This window comes from Bufo gargarizans, chromosome 3 (genome assembly GCF_014858855.1).
Source record: "Bufo gargarizans isolate SCDJY-AF-19 chromosome 3, ASM1485885v1, whole genome shotgun sequence".
NCBI lineage: Eukaryota > Metazoa > Chordata > Amphibia > Anura > Bufonidae > Bufo > Bufo gargarizans.
This window is the reverse complement of record NC_058082.1, coordinates 408,892,970-408,914,468: the sequence shown is the minus strand read 5'-3', so window position 1 is coordinate 408,914,468 and position 21,499 is coordinate 408,892,970. Positions and strand designations below refer to the sequence as shown.

Genomic DNA, 21,499 nt, shown 5'->3' with positions numbered 1-21,499 from the left:
GTACCTGGAGGGGGTAGGCAGGGAGGCCGCGTTGATTTTTCCGCACGGTCCCACAAGCGAACGTGGATCTGGCGGCAAGGGACCTGAACAAGGGAATGCTGGTATAAAAGTTGTCCACGTACAAGTGGTAACCCTTATCCAGCAGTGGGTACATAAGGTCCCACACGAGTTTCCCGGTAACACCCAGAGTGGGGGGACATTCTGGTGGTTGAATCCGGGAATCTCGCCCCTCGTACACACGAAATTTGTAAGTGTACCCTGAGGTACTCTCACAAATTTTGTATAGCTTCACGCCATACCTCGCCCGCTTTGTGGGAATGTATTGGCGGAAACTGAGTCTCCCCTTGAACGCAACGAGAGACTCATCAACCGCGACCTCCCTTCCAGGTACGTAGGCCTGCTGAAATGTGGCCCCAAAGTGATCGATGACCGGCCGTATCTTGTACAGCCGGTCATAGGCAGGATCACCTCGGGGTGGACATGCTGCATTATCGGAATAATGCAGACATTTCCGGATGGCCTCAAACCGGTGACGTATCATGACCATACTGTACAGTGGGGTCTGGTACAGGACGTCCCCACTCCAGTATTGCCTGACACTGGGTTTTTGGACTAGACCCATATGCAGCACGAGGCCCCAAAATGTCCTCATTTCGGCTGCACTGATGCGGGGGGGGCAAGTGGCAGGGGGGGTCTGGGGTCTGAAAGTTGAAAAAAAAAAGTTTGGAATAAATGTGCTTTTTTTTTTTTTTTTTTTTTTCTAACTTTTCCCTTCTATCCCTGCCTAAAGGTGCCTCTCCCTCACTGACCCTAACCTACCTGGGTGGCGATGGGTGCAGGAGGGTGATGGATGCCGATTTAGGGGGACACAGGAGCTGGTGCTGGACGATGCTGCACGGTCAGGGTGCTGGACAGGAAGAGGAGGGGAGAGAGGAGCGCAGGAAGTTTGAATCTCGCGCCTCTCTCCCCTGCACCAATCAGCACCCTGGACAGCGGCGTTCAGCACCAGGGCCAGCTCCGCCTCTGCAAATCCTCGGACTGCGATTGGTGGTGTAAAATTACGCCACCGATCGCAGTCTTTTTCCGGTTCATCGGGTCACAGGACACCCGAATGGACCGGAAACGCAGAAAACCGCAGGTCTGAATTGACCTGCGGTTTTCTGCGATCGCCGATACGGGGGGGTCCAATGACCCCCCCCTGCGTTGTTACGGGATGCCGGCTGAATGATTTCAGCCGAAATCCCGTTTCGATTAACCCCCGCGGCGCCGGAATTCAGATTTTAAGTCAGGACGTACCGGTACGTCCTCGGTCCTTAAGGACTCGGGAAATAGGGCGTACCGGTACGTCCTCGGTCCTTAAGGGGTTAACCACCTCCGGACCGCCTAACGCACATGTGCGTTCCGGAGGTGGCAGCGCTGCGCACAGTCACGCATATACGCGTCATCTCGCGAGACGCGAGATGACGCGAGTATGCGCCCGCGCATGCGCAGTTCGCGCCGGCATTTCGTTCAGGACCATTTCGTCAGCAACCTGCCAGCCAATGATCGTGGCTGGCAGGTTGCTGATTTTTAAAAAAGCCAATCACAGAGCCATATAGCAGATCATATTTGTAAATATGATCTGTTATATGGCTGCCTGCTCCTCTGCTGGTTCTTTTCGTCGGTTGGATCCAGCAGAGGAGCAGGCTTCACAGTGAGTACACCAAACACTACACTATAGCCCCTGATCACCCCCCTGAACCCCAATTAATCCTTTGATCACCCCTGTCAATCACAAGTGAAAAGAAAAAAGTGATCAGTGCAAACTGTCACTTTTTTTTTTCACTGTTATTGACCGTTAGGTTTTAGGTATAGTTTAGGTCCCTTGGTTAGGTAGTTAGCGATCAGTTAGCGCCCAGCCCACCGCACAGCAGTCCGTTATTCGCTGATTAGCGTATCGCTAATCAGCATTTGTACTTTTATAGTATCTGGAAGTGATCAAAACTGATCACGGTCAGATCTATAATTGTATTAGTGTCACTTTAGTTCGCCCTCCACCCAAAACGCAGTGTTTGCCCGATCAGGCCTGATCGGTCGCCCACACGTGCGTTCGCCCACACCCGCCCCACCGCAGTGACAAAAAAAAAATTTTTGATCACTGCACATTCACTTTACACGCACTGCGGCGATAATAAAATCAGTTTTGATATTTTTTATCAACCGCAGCGGCCTCCGGTACTTCGCTAGCCTCCCCTTTGTAAGACAGGCTTGCTTTTTTTTTCTTGGGTAGTCTCAGGGAATACCCCTAAATTTAGTTGCCCACATGTCTAACAGGGGGTATTCCTCTGAAGAGGCCTACAGGCTTCTGACCCAGTCGGATGAGGAGTGGGAACCCTCATCTGATGAATCCAGCGGGTCAGAATACGAACCTGTAGAAAGCAGTAGCTCTCTGACCCAAAGTTCGGACGAGGAGGCTGAGGTCCCTGATACCACCAGGCGTACCCGGCCCTGTGTCGCTAGACCACAGGTTGCGCAGGATCCGCTTCAAGAGCAGCAGAGTGGGGCTGGTGCTGTCGGATTACGTGGTGAGGCATACACCAGCAGACCAGCCCTCCCTGGACCTAGTACCAGCACTGCCGTACAACCTGGTGAAGTAGCGAGCACCAGAAGGGCAGTTGAAGCTGGTACGGTGGCACGTGCAGTAGTGACCCCGTCGCAGCCACCGCAAAGACGTGCCCGTAGAGCCCCTAGAATCCCAGAGGTGCTGGCAAACCCTGATTGGCAGTCCCCAACTTCAGCCGCACCTGTAGTTTTCCCTTTCACTGCCCAGTCTGGAGTTCGGGTTGAGACGGCTCAGATCGGTTCGGCCCTGGGATTTTTTGAGCTGTTCTTGACTGCGGAGCTTTTAGACATAGTTGTGGCCGAAACAAACAGGTATGCCACACAATTTATCACCGCTAACCCGGGAAGCTTTTATGCCCAGCCTTTCCGGTGGAAACCAGTCCAAGTTTCCGAACTTAAAACTTTTCTGGGCCTCCTCCTCAACATGGGCCTGACAAAAAAGCATGAATTGCGGTCATATTGGTCCACGAACCCGATTCATCACATGCCCATGTTCTCTGCTGCCATGTCCAGGGCACGTTTTGAGGCCATCCTGCGGTTCCTGCACTTTAGTGACAACACCGCCTCCCGTCCCAGGGGCCACCCTGCTTTTGACCGGCTCCACAAAATTCGGCCCCTCATAGACCATTTCAACCAGAAATTTGCAGATATTTATACCCCAGAGCAAAACATCTGCATAGACGAGTCCCTGATACATTTTACCGGGCGCCTTGGCTTCAAACAATACATCCCAAGCAAGCGCGCCCGGTATGGGGTCAAATTGTATAAGCTTTGTGAAAGGGCCACAGGCTATACCCACAAATTTCGGGTCTATGAGGGAAAAGATCAGACCCTGGAGCCGGTCGGTTGCCCTGACTACCTGGGGAGCAGTGGGAAGACAGTTTGGGACTTGGTGTCACCCTTATTCGGCAAGGGGTACCATCTTTATGTGGACAATTTTTACACAAGTGTGGCCCTCTTTAGGCATTTGTTTCTAGAACGGATTGGCGCCTGTGGTACCGCGCGAACTAGTCGCGCGGGCTTCCCCCAACGGCTCGTTACCACCCGTCTTGCAAGGGGGGAGAGGGCTGCCTTGTGTAACCAAGAACTGCTCGCGGTGAAATGGAGAGACAAGCGTGACGTTTACATACTCTCCTCCATTCACGCAGACACGACAATCCAAATTGAACGGGCAACCAGTGTCATTGAAAAGCCCCTCTCGGTCCACAACTATAATTTGCTCATGGGAGGGGTGGACTTCAATGACCAGATGTTGGCTCCTTATTTACTCTCCCACAGGACCAGACACTGGTATAAGGTGTCTGTATACCTAATTCAATTGGCTATGTACAATAGTTTTGTTCTCTACAGTACGGCTGGGAGAACAGGATCCTTCCTCAAATTTCAGGAAGAGATCGAGAACCTCCTGTATCCAGGAGGTTCCGTGGCCCCAACCACCAGTGTAGTTAGCCGTCTACACGAGCGACATTTCCCCAATGTCGTTCCTGGTACCTCAACCCAACCGTCACCCCGAAAAAGATGTTGTGTCTGTAGCAGGAGTGGAATAAGGCGTGACACCCGCTATTTCTGTCCTGACTGTCCGGACCACCCTGCCCTATGCTTTGGAGAGTGTTTCCGGAAGTACCACTCACAGGTACACTATTAGCATAGGGATCATCTCACCAGGATAGGCACACAGGGCTATTAGGGCCCATTCACTCACTGCTGCTGCAAACGTCTCCTTTCACATGGGACAAAGTGCATAACGCACTTCATTTGCGCTTTGCACATTGTCCCATGGGGAAGGAGAGGTTTGTTCTATAAAGGTAAAAAAACAAAAAAAAAAACAGGTAAGCAAACAGGTTAATGTTTAGTTCCAAAAGTTAAAGTTACATGTTCTGTTCCAAAGTTAATAAAATTATTGCGTTGTGGCCTGGTTTTTTTTTTTTTTTTTTTTTTTTTACCTTCCAGGTGGACCAACCGATCGACCAGCTGCAGCACCGATGTGCATTCTGACAGAAGCATTGCGCTGCTGTCAGATTACACGCAAGTCGGTGTATGCGGCGCTGCAAGACGGGATTTTCTCCTCTGCAGTGACAGATACGTTTGCCGAGGCATACGAGCTGAGGAGGAGGCGGCGTTCCTATGCTTTGGCAAGCACTTTGTATATATATATAAAAAAAAATCCCGGCAATGATTTATTCATCCACATCGATTGATGTGAATGGAGAAATCTGGTTTGCCAGGGCATACGAGCTAAGTGGGTATGGATGTAGGGCGGAGCTCCTATGTCCTGGCAGACGCCTTTCCCCTCCATTTTTTTTTTTTGGCAGAGATTTTTTCATCCACATTGATCGATGCGAATGAAGAAATCTGTGCCGTTCATTTTTTTCTTTCAGCCCAGAGGCTGAACGGAAAAAAAAATCTCATTACCTGTATGCTCAATATAAGGAGAATAGCAGAAACTCCTAATGCTGGCCATACATGTAATGATTGCGGAGACCCTCAAATGCCAGGGCAGTACAAACACCCCACAACTGACCCCATTTTGGAAAGAAGACACCCCAAGGTATTTGCTGAGGGGCATATTGAGTCCATGAAAGATTTAAATTTTTGTCCTAAGTTAGCGGAAAGTGAGACTTTGTGAGAAAAAAAGAAAATAATCAATTTCCGCTAACTTATGCAAAAAAATAAAAAATTCTATGAACTTGCCAGGCCCCTCATTGGATACCTTGGGGTGTCTTCTTTCCAAAGTGGGGTCACATGTGGGGTATTTATACTGCCCTGGCTTTTTAGGGGCCCTAAAGCGTGAGAAGAAGTCTGGGATCCAAATGTCTAAAAATGCCCTCCTAAAAGGAATTTGGGCCCCTTTGCGCATCTAGGCTGCAAAAAAGTGTCACACATCTGGTATCGCCGTACTCAGGAGAAGTTGGGGAATGTGTTTCGGGGTGTCATTTTACATATACCCATGCTGGGTGAGAAAAATATCTTGGTCAAATGCCAACTTTGTATAAAAAAATGGGAAAAGTTGTCTTTTGCCAAGATATTTCTCTCACCCAGCATGGGTATATGTAAAATGACACCCCAAAACACATTCCCCAACTTCTCCTGAGTACGGCGATACCAGATGTGTGACACTTTTTTGATGCCAAGGTGGGCAAAGGGGCACATATTCCAAAGTGCACCTTTCGGATTTCACCGGTCATTTTTTACAGATTTTGATTGCAAAGTACTTCTCACACATATGGGCCCCTAAATTGCCAGGGCAGTATAACTACGCCACAAGTGACCCCATTTTGGAAAGAAGACACCCCAAGGTATTCTGTGAGGGGCATGGCGAGTTCCTAGAATTATTTTTTTTTTGTCGCAAGTTAGTGGAATATGAGACTTTGTAAGGAAAAAAGAGAAGAAAAAAAAATCATCATTTTCCGCTAACTTGTGACAAAAAATAAAAAATTCTAGGAACTCGCCATGCCCCTCACGGAATACCTTGGGGTGTCTTCTTTCCAAAATGGGGTCACTTGTGGCGTAGTTATACTGCCCTGGCAATTTAGGGGCCCAAATGTGTGAGAAGTACCTTGCAATCAAAATGTGTAAAAAATGCCCTGCAAAATCTGAAAGGTGCACTTTGGAATATGTGCCCCTTTGCCCACCTTGGCAGCAAAAAAGTGTGACACATCTGGTATCGCCGTACTCAGGAGAAGTTGGGGAATGTGTTTTGGGGTGTTATTTTACATATACCCATGCTGGATGAGAGAAATATCTTGGCAAAAGACAACTTTTCCCATTTTTTTATACAAAGTTGGCATTTGACCAAGATATTTTTCTCACCCAGCATGGGTATATGTAAAATGACACCCCAAAACACATTCCCCAACTTCTCCTGAGTACGGCGATACCTTATGTGTCACACTTTTTTGCTGCCAAGGTGGGCAAAGGGGCACATATTCCAAAGTGCACCTTTTGGATTTCACCGGTCATTTTTTACACATTTTGATTGCAAAGTTCTTCTCACACATTTGGGCCCCTAAATTGCCAGGGCAGTATAACTACCCCACAAGTGACCCCATTTTGGAAAGAAGACACCCCAAGGTATTCCGTGAGGGGCATGGCGAGTTCCTAGAATTTTTTATTTTTTGTCGCAAGTTAGTGGAATATGAGACTTTGTAAGAAAAAATAAAAAAAATAAAATCATCATCATTTTCCGCTAACTTGTGACAAAAAATAAAAAGTTCTATGAACTCACTATGCCCATCAGCGAATACCTTAGGGTGTCTACTTTCCGAAATGGGGTCATTTGTGGGGGTTTTCTACTGTTTGGGCATTGTAGAACCTCAGGAATCATGACAGGTGCTCAGAAAGTCAGAGCTGTTTCAAAAAGCGGAAATTCACATTTTTGTACCATAGTTTGTAAATGCTATAACTTTTACCCAAACCATTTTTTTTTTGCCCAAACATTTTTTTTTTATCAAAGACATGTAGAACAATAAATTTGGCGAAAAATGTATATATGGATGTCTTTTTTTTTTGCAAAATTTTACAGCTGAAAGTGAAAAATGTCATTTTTTTGCAAAAAAATCGTTACATTTTGATTAATAACAAAAAAAGTAAAAATGCCAGCAGCAATGAAATACCACCAAATGAAAGCTCTATTAGTGAGAAGAAAAGGAGGTAAAAGTCATTTGTATGGTAAGTTGCATGACCGAGCGATAAACGGTGAAAGTAGTGTAGTGCCGAAGTGTAAAAAGTGCTCTGGTCATGAAGGGGGTTTCACCTAGCGGGGCTGAAGTGGTTAATTCTGCATTTTTAAAAAATGCACTTGTTTTTACTCTCTTGCGCTCCCGCCCTTTTTATACCAAGTACAGACTGACACACAGGATATTACAACGATTATCTTTAGACATTTAAGACATTACAGTGCAGGGTGGGGATGTTTTTTTTTTTTCGTAAAAAGGAAATTGCAGCGTTCACATGAATGATCTAAGTATAGCAATCACTCAGCAGATGGCTGGCTATGAGCTCACGGCATACCTTTCAAAACTACTATTTTTGTATGTAATTACAGAGGTTCTAAACTTTCTAATACTTTGTGGTTCAATCCTCTGGGCCACTTTCACAGTCAGTGTCAGCAGTGTTTAATCAGTGAGTTCAAGCCAAAACCAAGAGTGAAGACTACAAAGAGATGAGGTATTCAGTGCATTTGGAAGACTGCAGATAACTAAAACCCAACCGCTTAAGGCTGCGTTCACACGGGCGAGATTTCCGCGCGGGTGCAATGCAGTAGGTGAACGCATTGCACCTGCACTGAATCCTGACCGATTCATTTCAATGGGTCTGTGCACATAAGCGTTGTTTTTCACGCATCACTTCTGCAATGCTTTAAAATCGCAGCATGTTCTATATTCTGCGTTTTTCACGCAGCCCTGGCTCCATAGAAGTGAATGGGGCTGCGTTAATAACGCATTGCATCTGCAAGCAAGTTGTTTGTAAACCTTCAGTTTTTTATCACGCGCGTGAAAAACGCATCAAAACGCATTGCACCCGCGCGGAAAAAACTGAACAACTAAACGCAATTGCAGCCAAAACTGACTGAACTTGCTTGCAAAATGGTGCGAGTTTAACTGAACGCACCCTGAACACATCCGGACCTAATCTGTCACGCTCGTGTGAACTCAGCCTTAGGCCTCTTTCACACGACCGTTTTTTTTTTCCGTTTTGCGGGCCGTTTTTTGCGGTCCGTATACGGTCCGTATACGGAACCATTCATTTCAATGGTTCCGCAAAAAAAACGGAATGTGTTCCGTATGCATTCCGTTTCCGTATTTCCGTTTTTCCGTTCCGTTGAAAGATAGAACATGTCCTATATTTGGCCGCAAATCACGTTCCGTGACTCCATTAAAGTCTATGGGTCCGCAAAAAAACGGAATGCATACGGAAATGCATCCGTATGTCTTCCGTATCCGTTCCGTTTTTTGCGGAACCATCTATTGAAAATGTTATGCCCAGCCCAATTTTTTATATGAAATTACTGTATACTGTATTTGCCATACGGAAAAACAGAACGGAACAACGGAACGGAAACGGAACCACAACGGAAGCAAAAAACGGACATGGACATACTGTCGTGTGAAAGAGGCCTTAACATGTCTTCCCCGCCTAAACCAAATAATGACAGAGGCACATGTTTTGTGGAGTGAGGATCGGTCACAGCTTTATTTATCTTTTTTAACCATTTTCTTCACCAAAAACACCAAACTGTTATCACCAGAAACCACTTCCAGGAGTATGAGAAGCGATATGCCCCACGAAAACCACAGTGGGCAAGTCCGCCTTCTCCTCCGGTCTTAGTAATTTATTTCCACCGACCTCCAAGGAGGAGCCCGTACTTCTACACGGCGCTCCGACCCACACCCAACAAAACAAGACCTGTTCCATAGCTTTTTGAAGTCTGGAAAGAAAAAAGTCCAGGTTAATTCAGGTTGCATAAGGTGTTGGTCGTCCTTCCAGCTGATGATAAAACCACACACTTACCACCGAATTATATCATTACCACATAACGAACAAAGTGAGAGATCCTCGCATGAACTGTGTGCCATACCCTCTCATTAGCACCTCGGTCTCTGGCACCCTGCCAAGTAACTCTATAGATCATCTCAGACCAGACCAGAATAGCTTCCTGAAAGAAAGTAGGGAATCTTTCCCGATTGTCTCTTATGAGGTTTATGAGTAGGGATGAGCGAACTCGAACTGTATAGTTCGGGTTCGTACCGAATTTTGGGGTGTCCGTGACACGGACCCGAACCCGGACATTTTCGTAAAAGTCCGGGTTCGGGTTCGGTGTTCGTCGCTTTCTTCGCGCTTTTGTGACGCTTTCTTGGCGCTTTTTGAAAGGCTGCAAAGCAGCCAATCAACAAGCGTCATACTACTTGCCCCAAGAGGCCATCACAGCCATGCCTACTATTGGCATGGCTGTGATTGGCCAGAGCACCATGTGACCCAGCCTCTATTTAAGCTGGAGTCACATAGCGCCGCCCGTCACTCTGCTCTGATTAGCGTAGGGAGAGGTTGCGGCTGCGACAGTAGGGCGAGATTAGGCAGATTAACTCCTCCAAAGGACTTGATTAACTGATCGATCTGCAGCTGTGGATCATTGAGCTGCTGATCCTCAATTGCTCACTGTTTTTAGGCTGCCCAGACCGTTTGTCAGTCACATTTTTCTGGGGTGATCGGCGGCCATTTTGTGTCTTGTGGTGCGCCAGCACAAGCTGCGACCAAGTGCATTTAACCCTCAATGGTGTGGTTGTTTTTTGGCTAAAGCCTACATCAGGGTGAAGCTGTCACACCAAGTGCATTTAACCAGCAATAGTCTGTTCATTTTTTGGCCATATACAAAATCAGGGGCAAGCTGCGCCTGTCACCAAGTGCATTTAACCCTCAATGGTGTGGTTGTTTTTTGGCTAAAGCCTACATCAGGGTGAAGCTGTCACACCAAGTGCATTTAACCAGCAATAGTCTGTTCATTTTTTGGCCATATACTAAATCAGGGGCAAGCTGCGCCTGTCACCAAGTGCATTTAACCCTCAATGGTGTGGTTGTTTTTTGGCTAAAGCCTACATCAGGGTGAAGCTGTCACACCAAGTGCATTTAACCAGCAATAGTCTGTTTATTTTTTGGCCATATCCCAGTCTAATTCTGTCACTAAATCCATACCGGTCACCCAGCGCCTAAATACTAGGCCTCAAATTTATATCCCGCTAAATCTCTCGTTACCGCTGTCCTGTTGTGGCTGGGAAAGTTATTTAGTGTCCGTCAAAGCACATTTTTTGTTCTGGGTTGAAATACAATTCCCAATTTAGCAATTTCATAATTTAGTCGTTTCTGCTATATCAGAGCTATTTGAAATCTATCCCTAAAAGGGTAGATCATATTGAAGGTGCACATAGGGTCATTCAGAATAACTTCACACACACGCTTCTGTGCATTTCCAAGTCTAATTCTGTCACTAAATCCATACCGGTCACCCAGCGCCTAAATACTAGGCCTCAAATTTATATCCCGCTGAATTTGAATACAATACATTGGGCCAAATAATATATTTGTTGTTGTGGTGAACCATAACAATGAGAAAAACATCTAGTAAGGGACGCGGACGTGGACATGGTCGTGGTGGTGTTAGTGGACCCTCTGGTGCTGGGAGAGGACGTGGCCGTTCTGCCACATCCACACGTCCTAGTGTACCAACTACCTCAGGTCCCAGTAGCCGCCAGAATTTACAGCGATATATGGTGGGGCCCAATGCCGTTCTAAGGATGGTAAGGCCTGAGCAGGTACAGGCATTAGTCAATTGGGTGGCCGACAGTGGATCCAGCACGTTCACATTATCTCCCACCCAGTCTTCTGCAGAAAGCGCACAGATGGCGCCTGAAAACCAACCCCATCAGTCTGTCACATCACCCCCATGCATACCAGGGAAACTGTCTCAGCCTCAAGTTATGCAGCAGTCTCTTATGCTGTTTGAAGACTCCGCTGGCAGGGTTTCCCAAGGGCATCCACCTAGCCCTTCCCCAGCGGTGAAAGACATAGAATGCACTGACGCACAACCACTTATGTTTCCTGATGATGAGGACATGGGAATACCACCTCAGCATGTCTCTGATGATGACGAAACACAGGTGCCAACTGCTGCGTCTTTCTGCAGTGTGCAGACTGAACAGGAGGTCAGGGATCAAGACTGGGTGGAAGACGATGCAGGGGACGATGAGGTCCTAGACCCCACATGGAATGAAGGTCGTGCCACTGACTTTCACAGTTCGGAGGAAGAGGCAGTGGTGAGACCGAGCCAACAGCGTAGCAAAAGAGGGAGCAGTGGGCAAAAGCAGAACACCCGCCGCCAAGAGACTCCGCCTGCTACTGACCGCCGCCATCTGGGACCGAGCACCCCAAAGGCAGCTTCAAGGAGTTCCCTGGCATGGCACTTCTTCAAACAATGTGCTGACGACAAGACCCGAGTGGTTTGCACGCTGTGCCATCAGAGCCTGAAGCGAGGCATTAACGTTCTGAACCTGAGCACAACCTGCATGACCAGGCACCTGCATGCAAAGCATGAACTGCAGTGGAGTAAACACCTTAAAACCAAGGAAGTCACTCAGGCTCCCCCTGCTACCTCTTCTGCTGCTGCCGCCTCGGCCTATTCTGCTGCTGCCGCCTCGGCCTCTTCCTCCGCCTCTGGAGGAACGTTGGCACCTGCCGCCCAGCAAACAGGGGATGTACCACCAACACCACCACCACCACCTCCGTCACCAAGCGTCTCAACCATGTCACACGCCAGCGTTCAGCTCTCCATCTCACAAACATTTGATAGAAAGCGTAAATTCCCACCTAGCCACCCTCGATCCCTGGCCCTGAATGCCAGCATTTCTAAACTACTGGCCTATGAAATGCTGTCATTTAGGCTGGTGGACACAGACAGCTTCAAACAGCTCATGTCGCTTGCTGTCCCACAGTATGTTGTTCCCAGCCGGCACTACTTCTCCAAGAGAGCCGTGCCTTCCCTGCACAACCAAGTATCCGATAAAATCAAGTGTGCACTGCGCAACGCCATCTGTGGCAAGGTCCACCTAACCACAGATACGTGGACCAGTAAGCACGGCCAGGGACGCTATATCTCCCTAACTGCACACTGGGTAAATGTAGTGGCAGCTGGGCCCCAGGCGGAGAGCTGTTTGGCGCACGTCCTTCCGCCGCCAAGGATCGCAGGGCAACATTCTTTGCCTCCTGTTGCCACCTCCTCCTTCTCGGCTTCCTCCTCCTCTTCTTCCACCTGCTCATCCAGTCAGCCACACACCTTCACCACCAACTTCAGCACAGCCCGGGGTAAACGTCAGCAGGCCATTCTGAAACTCATATGTTTGGGGGACAGACCCCACACCGCACAGGAGTTGTGGCGGGGTATAGAACAACAGACCGACGAGTGGTTGCTGCCGGTGAGCCTCAAGCCCGGCCTGGTGGTGTGTGATAATGGGCGAAATCTCGTTGCAGCTCTGGGACTAGCCAATTTGACGCACATCCCTTGCTTGGCGCATGTGCTGAATTTGGTGGTGCAGAAGTTCATTCACAACTACCCCGACATGTCAGAGCTGCTGCATAAAGTGCGGGCCGTCTGTTCGCGCTTCCGGCGTTCACATCCTGCTGCTGCTCGCCTGTCTGCGCTACAGCGTAACTTCGGCCTTCCCGCTCACCGCCTCATATGCGACGTGCCCACCAGGTGGAACTCCACCTTGCACATGCTGGACAGACTGTGCGAGCAGCAGCAGGCCATAGTGGAGTTTCAGCTGCAGCACGCACGGGTCAGTCGCACTACAGAACAGCACCACTTCACCACCAATGACTGGGCCTCCATGCGAGACCTGTGTGCCCTGTTGCGCTGTTTCGAGTACTCCACCAACATGGCCAGTGGCGATGACACCGTTATCAGCGTTACAATACCACTTCTATGTCTCCTTGAGAAAACACTTAGGGCGATGATGGAAGAGGAGGTGGCCCAGGAGGAGGAGGAGGAGGAGGAGGAAGAGGGGTCATTTTTAGCACTTTCAGGCCAGTCTCTTCGAAGTGACTCAGAGGGAGGTTTTTGGCAACAGCAGAGGCCAGGTACAAATGTGGCCAGCCAGGGCCCACTACTGGAGGACGAGGAGGACGAGGATGAGGAGGAGGTGGAGGAGGATGAGGATGAAGCATGGTCACAGCGGGGTGGCACCCAACGCAGCTCGGGTCCATCACTGGTGCGTGGCTGGGGGGAAAGGCAGGACGATGACGATACGCCTCCCACAGAGGACAGCTTGTCCTTACCCCTGGGCAGCCTGGCACACATGAGCGACTACATGCTGCAGTGCCTGCGCAACGACAGCAGAGTTGCCCACATTTTAACCTGTGCGGACTACTGGGTTGCCACCCTGCTGGATCCACGCTACAAAGACAATGTGCCCACCTTACTTCCTGCACTGGAGCGTGATAGGAAGATGCGCGAGTACAAGCGCACGTTGGTAGACGCGCTACTGAGAGCATTCCCAAATGTCACAGGGGAACAAGTGGAAGCCCAAGGCCAAGGCAGAGGAGGAGCAAGAGGTCGCCAAGGCAGCTGTGTCACGGCCAGCTCCTCTGAGGGCAGGGTTAGCATGGCAGAGATGTGGAAAACTTTTGTCAACACGCCACAGCTAACTGCACCACCACCTGATACGCAACGTGTTAGCAGGAGGCAACATTTCACTAACATGGTGGAACAGTACGTGTGCACACCCCTCCACGTACTGACTGATGGTTCGGCCCCATTCAACTTCTGGGTCTCTAAATTGTCCACGTGGCCAGAGCTAGCCTTTTATGCCTTGGAGGTGCTGGCCTGCCCGGCAGCCAGCGTTTTGTCTGAACGTGTATTCAGCACGGCAGGGGGCGTCATTACAGACAAACGCAGCCGCCTGTCTACAGCCAATGTGGACAAGCTGACGTTCATAAAAATGAACCAGGCATGGATCCCACAGGACCTGTCCGTCCCTTGTCCAGATTAGACATTAACTACCTCCCCATAACCATATATTATTGGACTCCAGGGCACTTCCTCATTCAATCCTATTTTTATTTTCATTTTACCATTATATTGCGAGGCTACCCAAAGTTGAATGAACCTCTCCTCTGCCTGTGTGCTAGGCCTAAATATATGCCAATGGACTGTTGCAGTGGTGGGTGACGTGAAGCCTCATTCTCTGCTATGACATGCAGACTAATTCTCTGCTGACATGAAGACAGATTCTCTGTTACGGGACCTCCCTCCTCTGCCTGGGTGCTGGGCCTAAATATATGCCAATGGACTGTTGCAGTGGTGGGTGACGTGAAGCCTGATTCTCTGCTATGACATGCAGACTAATTCTCTGCTGACATGAAGACAGATTCTCTGTTACGGGACCTCTCTCCTCTGCCTGTGTGTGTGCTGGGCCTAAATATATGCCAATGGACTGTTGCAGTGGTGGCTGACGTGAAGCCTCATTCTCTGCTATGACATGCAGACTAATTCTCTGCTGACATGAAGCCAGATTGTCTGTTACGGGACCTCTCTCCTCTGCCTGTGTGTGTGCTGGGCCTAAATATATGCCAATGGACTGTTGCAGTGGTGGCTGACGTGAAGCCTCATTCTCTGCTATGACATGCAGACTGATTCTCTGCTGACATGAAGCCAGATTCTCTGTTACGGGACCTCTCTCCTCTGCCTGTGTGTGTGCTGGGCCTAAATATATGCCAATGGACTGTTGCAGTGGTGGCTGACGTGAAGCCTCATTCTCTGCTATGACATGCAGACTAATTCTCTGCTGACATGAAGACAGATTCTCTGTTACGGGACCTCCCTCCTCTGCCTGGGTGCTGGGCCTAAATATATGCCAATGGACTGTTGCAGTGGTGGCTGACGTGAAGCCTCATTCTCTGCTATGACATGCAGACTAATTCTCTGCTGACATGAAGACAGATTCTCTGTTACGGGACCTCTCTCCTCTGCCTGGGTGCCGGGGCCTAAATATCTGAGAATGGACTGTTCCAGTGGTGGGTGACGGGAAGCCAGATTCTCTGCTATGGAACCTCTCTCCAATTGATTTTGGTTAATTTTTATTTATTTTATTTTTATTTTAATTCATTTCCCTATCCACATTTGTTTGCAGGGGATTTACCTACATGTTGCTGCCTTTTGCAGCCCTCTAGCTCTTTCCTGGGCTGTTTTACAGCCTTTTTAGTGCCGAAAAGTTCGGGTCCCCATTGACTTCAATGGGGTTCGGGTTCGGGACGAAGTTCGGATCGGGTTCGGATCCCGAACCCGAACATTTCCGGGATGTTCGGCCGAACTTCTCGAACCCGAACATCCAGGTGTTCGCTCAACTCTATTTATGAGCTCTGCCACCGTGAGCATGCAAAGGTCATTTACCCCAGCGTGAGTTACTAAAACAACCAGGGATCGTATCACTGTACTGACATTAACAGCCTCCGGCAGCACTGGCAACCAACGAAGACCGCGAATGCCACGCCACATGACTTCAAACAGCAGGGAAACCAGGCTTCGTCCACCAGGCCTGAACTCAACTCTGCCCAGCCCAGAGAATGTAGGAATGCCCCAGAAAACAAACCGCGTGCAGTGGCGGATCTAGGGGGGGAGCAACGGGGCAATTGCCCCCCCCCCCCGAGCTGGCGGCGGGCGGCGGCAGAGGGGCACAGGGAGATGAGCGCTTCCATTGTGGAAGCGCTCATCTCCAGTCATCCGTATCGCTGTCCTCAGGACAGCGATACAGATGCCTGCCTGTGCTGCGGCAGGGAAGGGAGAGGCGTGTCCCTTTCCCTTCCTCTGATAGGCTGCCGGCCTAGTGCCTGCAGCCTATCAGAGGCCGGCGCAGGCGGCGCGATGACGTCATCGTGCCGCCTGAGCCATACAGTGTGGGACACAGGCCAGAAGAGGCCAGAAGAGGCCTGCATCGCATCGCTGACATGGAGGTAAGCATGTGTGTTTTTTTTTTTTCATTATATACAATACTTTTATTGGCACCTGGGGGCGGTTATTACTGGCAAAGGAGGGGCTATTACTGGCAAAGGGGGGCTATTACTGGCAAAAGGGGGGCTATTTCTGGCAAAGGGGGGGCTCTTATTACTGGCAAAGGGGAGAGGCTCTTATTACTGGCAAAGGGGGGCTCTTATTACTGGCAAAGGGGGGCTCTTATTACTGGCACAGAGGGGCTCTTATTACTGGCACAGAGGGGCTCTTATTACTGGCACAGAGGGGCTCTTATTACTGGCACAGAGGGGCTCTTATTACTGGCACAGAGGGGCTCTTATTACTGGAGGCTCTTATTACTGGCTCAGAGGGGCTGTTATTACTGGCACAGAGGGGCTCTTATTACTGGTTCAGAGGGGCTCTTATTACTGGCTCAGAGGGGCTGTTATTACTGGGGGCTGTTATTACTGGCACAGAGGGGCTCTTATTACGGGGGGCTGTTATTACTGGCACAGAGGGGCTCTTATTATTGGGGGCTGTTATTACTGGCACAGAGGGGCTGTTATTACTGGGGGCTGTTATTACTGGGGGCTGCTATTACTGGCACAGGGGGGCTATTATTACTGGCACATGATTGAGGGCACTATAGGGGCATCTACTGAGGCCACAAAGAAGGGGTATTTTATATGGGCTCTCTGTACAGTACAATTTTATACTGGGACACATTATGGTGGGTACTATGGGGAAGGGGGGAGAGGAGTACTATGGGGTCATCTACGGGGGGCACTAAGAAGGGGTATTTTATACTTGCAAATTATGGGGGACACTGAGGGCATCTACTGGAGCATTTTATACTGGTACATTATGGGGGGCACTAGGAGGAAGGAGGGTGTGGAGTACTATGGGGTCATTTACTAGAGGCACTATATAGGGGTATTTTATACTGGCACATTATGGGGGCACTATGGGGACATTAGCTCAACTGGGGTCATTACAAGGGGGTATTTTTTGCACTGTCACATTATAAGGAGAATTATTTCTACTGGGGGGGGGGGGCATTATGGTGGGCTTTATTACTCCCCTATGGTATGAGCCCCCTAGTAGCAGCACCATCCTCTCCCTGCTCTGCTATCCCTCTGCCCCTTCTCCAAATACTTATTATGAAATCTTTCTCATTAGGATAAAACACATCAGCTCCGCCGAGCCCCCGGCCAAAGTGTGGAAGTGGTGTCCGAGATCCCCAAGGGCCAAGCCAAGTAACTGTAAGTTTTCATGTGAAATATGATTGTTATTCACATATAGCCTACACTGTGTAGTCTGTTCTATAAGCACCATTGTTTTGTGGGGGCGGACAGAAAATAATCTGAAAGTGCCCCTCCCGAAACCAGGCTCTGGATCCGCCACTGACCGCGTGGCTATGAGAATCTGTGAAGAAAATAACTATAATATCTCAGGGCAAACATAATAGACAAAGCATGGTGACTTCCATTTACCAATCCATTGTACCTCAGAATCCGGTAAAGCCGCCCTGGCTGCCTCCATGGCTGCCCCAATACGAAACGAATAAGAGCCATACTCTGCAACAGGCATACCCAATGATTTGAGGCAACGGCGGAAAACGGAGCAAAACTGGAAACAGGTGAGGGGGAGGCATGGCATAAAAACGGAGTGCTATCTACATGGGAGCAATTAAATCTGGGCAAACTGGACCTGAAATACAGTGCAAAGAAAACCCGGCCCATGAGCAAAAACATTGGTTTCTGAACGACTGATACAAACTCACACAGACGAATTGGAAAAAGAGACATCAGCAAGAGCAAGGCCACCTGGGCGGTACCTCAGATCGCCAATTCTAAACGCGCCGAAAAAAGGCAAGGCAGAAAGCGGCATGAAAAGTAAAACTTTAGCAGGAGAGGAGAAGACCTTGACTAATGACTGGACTAACTGGGTGAGAAGCTGATAAGAAACGGAGTGCCTTGCGTTCCTTACGAACATATTCTTTCCGCCACCCTCTAAGGGCTTGGCAAACTATGAAAACGTTGTGACGCCCGACCAGCCCCCAAGACTAAAGTGGAAACCAATACCCGACAACCTGCGCTGGGCAACCACCGGTGAAACCTCTGCGGCCCGTAATTGCAACATATAATTAATAATAACTTGAAGACTATCGGCAACAGAAGTGTGAACTGGATGGTCACCCGACAACGCTGCCAGTCAGCCCAAGTCTTACCATAACCAGAGCAGGTCCGCGGCGCCACTGAAGCTTGAATAAGGGGCATCAGCTGTTCATTGGTATGTGCCACAGGTGAGAAGGGCACTGAAAAACCCTCCGGTGCCGCGTTTGGCACCAATTTCTGGAATTCCTGCCAACGAAAACGTGAGAGAGCATCGGCAGCAACATTGACAACACCCGGAAAATGTGAGGCCCAAATAAATGTATAATTGCAAACATCTAAGTACAAGGTGACCTAACAGACAAAACTGGGAGAGAAGAAGAGGACAATTTGTTAATGCAATGTACAACCGCCATATTATCAGGCCAAAACAAACACGCCTGTTTTGCAATTTGAAACCCCATAATTCAACGTGACTATAATGGGAAATGGATCTAATAAAGTAATGTTAGAGCAAAGATTGGCGGTGCGCCAGTGGGATGGCCAGGGGGCAGCACACCAGTCCGTGCCTAAAATGGAACAGGAACCAGAGGAACCCCCAGCATCGGTACAGAAGGACAGGTTTGGGGTTGAGATTACAGGAAGCTGCCAACGCGTGGCCGTTTATACACTGGAGGAAGTCAAGACACCCATGTAGGTCAGGCTTCAATGGCAGGGTTAAACGGATGTGGTGATGGGGGTTAGAGACGCCTCGTGTTGCCATGGATAAGCGTCATGAGAAGATCCTGCCATGGGCATAACCCAGCAAGCGGAAACTAAAAGAAAAATGATAATGGGTCTGAACCCAAGAACACTGAAAGGTAAGCAACCACCTAAACCTCTAAGCTATTTGATTTGACTGGACCTGCTGGAGGATGACAGATTTCACCACACAAAACCTTCAATAAGGGCGAAGAGCTTAGACAACTAACCTGGTGAAGTCGAAAAACCATTGCAGATGAGTCAATCTCCATACCTCAAAGATAAAAAGTGGCTGGACCAGGGTCTAATGAGCACAAAAAAGGGGGTGCCAAACCTGGACATTAGAAAACAAAAAGAGTTCAAAAGAAATTGATGCTGGGAGGAATCTCCTGTGGAAACAAAAATAAAATCGTTCAGGTAATGAATGATGAAGCGGGAACCAGTTTCATATCGGATGACCCACTGTAGGAAGGAGCTAAATACTTCAAAGAAATGGCAGGAAATGGAGCAGCCCATGGGGAGACACGTGTTGTATAGGAAATGCCCATCTACCACGCAACCCAGCATGTAATAAGCAGGGTGCACAGGAAGCAGGTGGAAATCAGCTTAATGGTCCGAGTTTGCCATCAATTTCCCCCTGCCCGCTTAATCCTGAACTAAAGTAACTGCTCTATCATAAGGAACGTAGGAAACTGAGGCGTCGTCTTTTGGGATACAGTCGTTAACCGAGGAACCCTTAGGGAAGGAGAGATGGTGAATCAAAAAAAAAACACCCCGGACTCCCGCCTGGGAATAAGTCCCAAGGGGAAACTCAGATGTTGCATCCAAGTAAATGGGCCAACTATTCTACCTAATTCTACCTCCTTGCGAATTTGATCTCACAAAACATCTGGGTAGCACCTGGCAGAAGGTAAATATAAAAAATACAAAGGGATAAAAAACCGTAACGAAAAGCCAAATCGCTGCTGAGCTGCAGCACTTTTAATGGGGTATTAGTTGAGCCATAGGGACATCGCAACCAGCCTTACTGGGATCTTTGCCTCTAGAGGGTCTGGGGGGGACAAATTGCGAACAACGGGTCAAATATCGACATACTGGTTGTTCCAAATTTTATCTTTAGTATCAATATCTAAACGCACTCCCAGAGGGGAGAGGCCACAAATAAGGATTCTTTGTGATCGCTGGCCCTAGGCGGAGGAATACCAGGAAAAACTTTACAGACTGATATGGGTTCCTGAACCCAAGAACACTGCCTGATAAGCAGTCATCTAAACCACTATTCTATTTGTTTAGACAGCAGTAGGCTTGGGGGCGTATGAGAACCCCCCCGGGTTCAGTTGTGATAGCAATACCTTAAGGACTGAAACTAGCTGCTGACCCATATATGCAGAACCCCAGGCCCCCGTAAAATTAAACTTACCACCAGTAGAAGTAGAAGGAGACTTTGCAGGAACGATTGGAGTATCCGACTCCTGGACTGCGCAGACCCGACTGGCCCCGCGGGACGACCTTCTGGCCGTGTGGGTGGCTCTCCGCCTCCGGCGTGAATGTGACCTGCCAGAACTAGTACTGCAGGAGCTAACCTCCGATGAAGAAGGCGACCGCCAACGAGAGGACCTGGAGCGGACATTTCTGCGGATCCGCCGCGAGGGTCGTAAGTGGTGACGGGAACAGCTATGCCGATCTGATACCGACCTGCGCCAAGAGTGGCGATAGGAGCATCACCCAGGAGAGTTGGAGGGAGAGTACCTGAGTGGGTTAAGCTGAGCTGGCTGCCAGGGAAAATGAGGACAGCAGGGGTCTCAGGCTGCTGAGACACAGGACCTGGGGTGAGGGCAGAGGAGTTAGGACAAGTACATTGGTTATAGTTGCTCAGCATTCAGCAAACCCTCGGAAGGGTTAACTGAGAGCTCATCAGCATAGGAGGAGGCTGTGGATATGTGAAGGGAAAACAGTAAAGTTAATTGTTGGGGTATTGCTTGCAGCGTGTGCCAGAGCATGAGCACACAATGCAGGGAGGGCACCGAACAGGCTGCTGGAAGGGAAGCAGAGTTTCCAGCAGAGGTGAGTGATGCTGCTTGTGGTGGCAGGGGTAGAAATACCATCCAGGACACTGAGTACAGTGTGTGCCTGAACGGGAGTGCATGCTACAGTAGCAGGGGGCGGGGCCACAGGACGAGCTGCAGGCCCCAGCAGTCACGCTGGATACAGTGCCCCCCCGCTTGCACCCACGAGTTAATGTATTGAGGGAGGAAAGGGGGGTAATATGGCTGGGGCTTAGGTGACATGGAGGGCGAGTACGCCCTGCACCTCGCTGAGGAGGATGCTGGTGAAGCAGGATGGGGCTCCCGCAATCCAGCCCACAAGAGGGACAAGAAACCTTGTCCCTCAGATTGAAGCTTGGCAGAAATGCTGCCAAAACTGCCTTTTCGTCAGCCATACCTGCAGGTTCAAATTCCTGTTGAAGGTGCCGGTGAAAAGAGACAGAGATGTGCCCTCCTATTTATTAACTCTAGGGGGGGGCAGGAGAGACCATCTGATCTGAACC

The 21,499-nt window shown here is 49.2% G+C and overlaps 1 protein-coding gene across 1 annotated transcript in view; it reads right to left on the bottom strand.

Moving 5' to 3' along the window:
* LOC122932106 overlaps positions 1-20,777 on the bottom strand; it is a 62,062-nt gene extending 41,285 nt beyond the window's left edge. Inside the window, exons 1-2 of the mRNA XM_044286326.1 lie at positions 20,372-20,777; positions 19,182-19,340 (exon numbers count right to left, since the gene is read on the bottom strand). The gene's annotated coding sequence lies outside the window, so the exon portion shown is untranslated. The remainder of the gene's footprint in view (positions 1-19,181; positions 19,341-20,371) is intronic.
* Between the last annotated feature and the right edge of the window lie 722 nt (positions 20,778-21,499).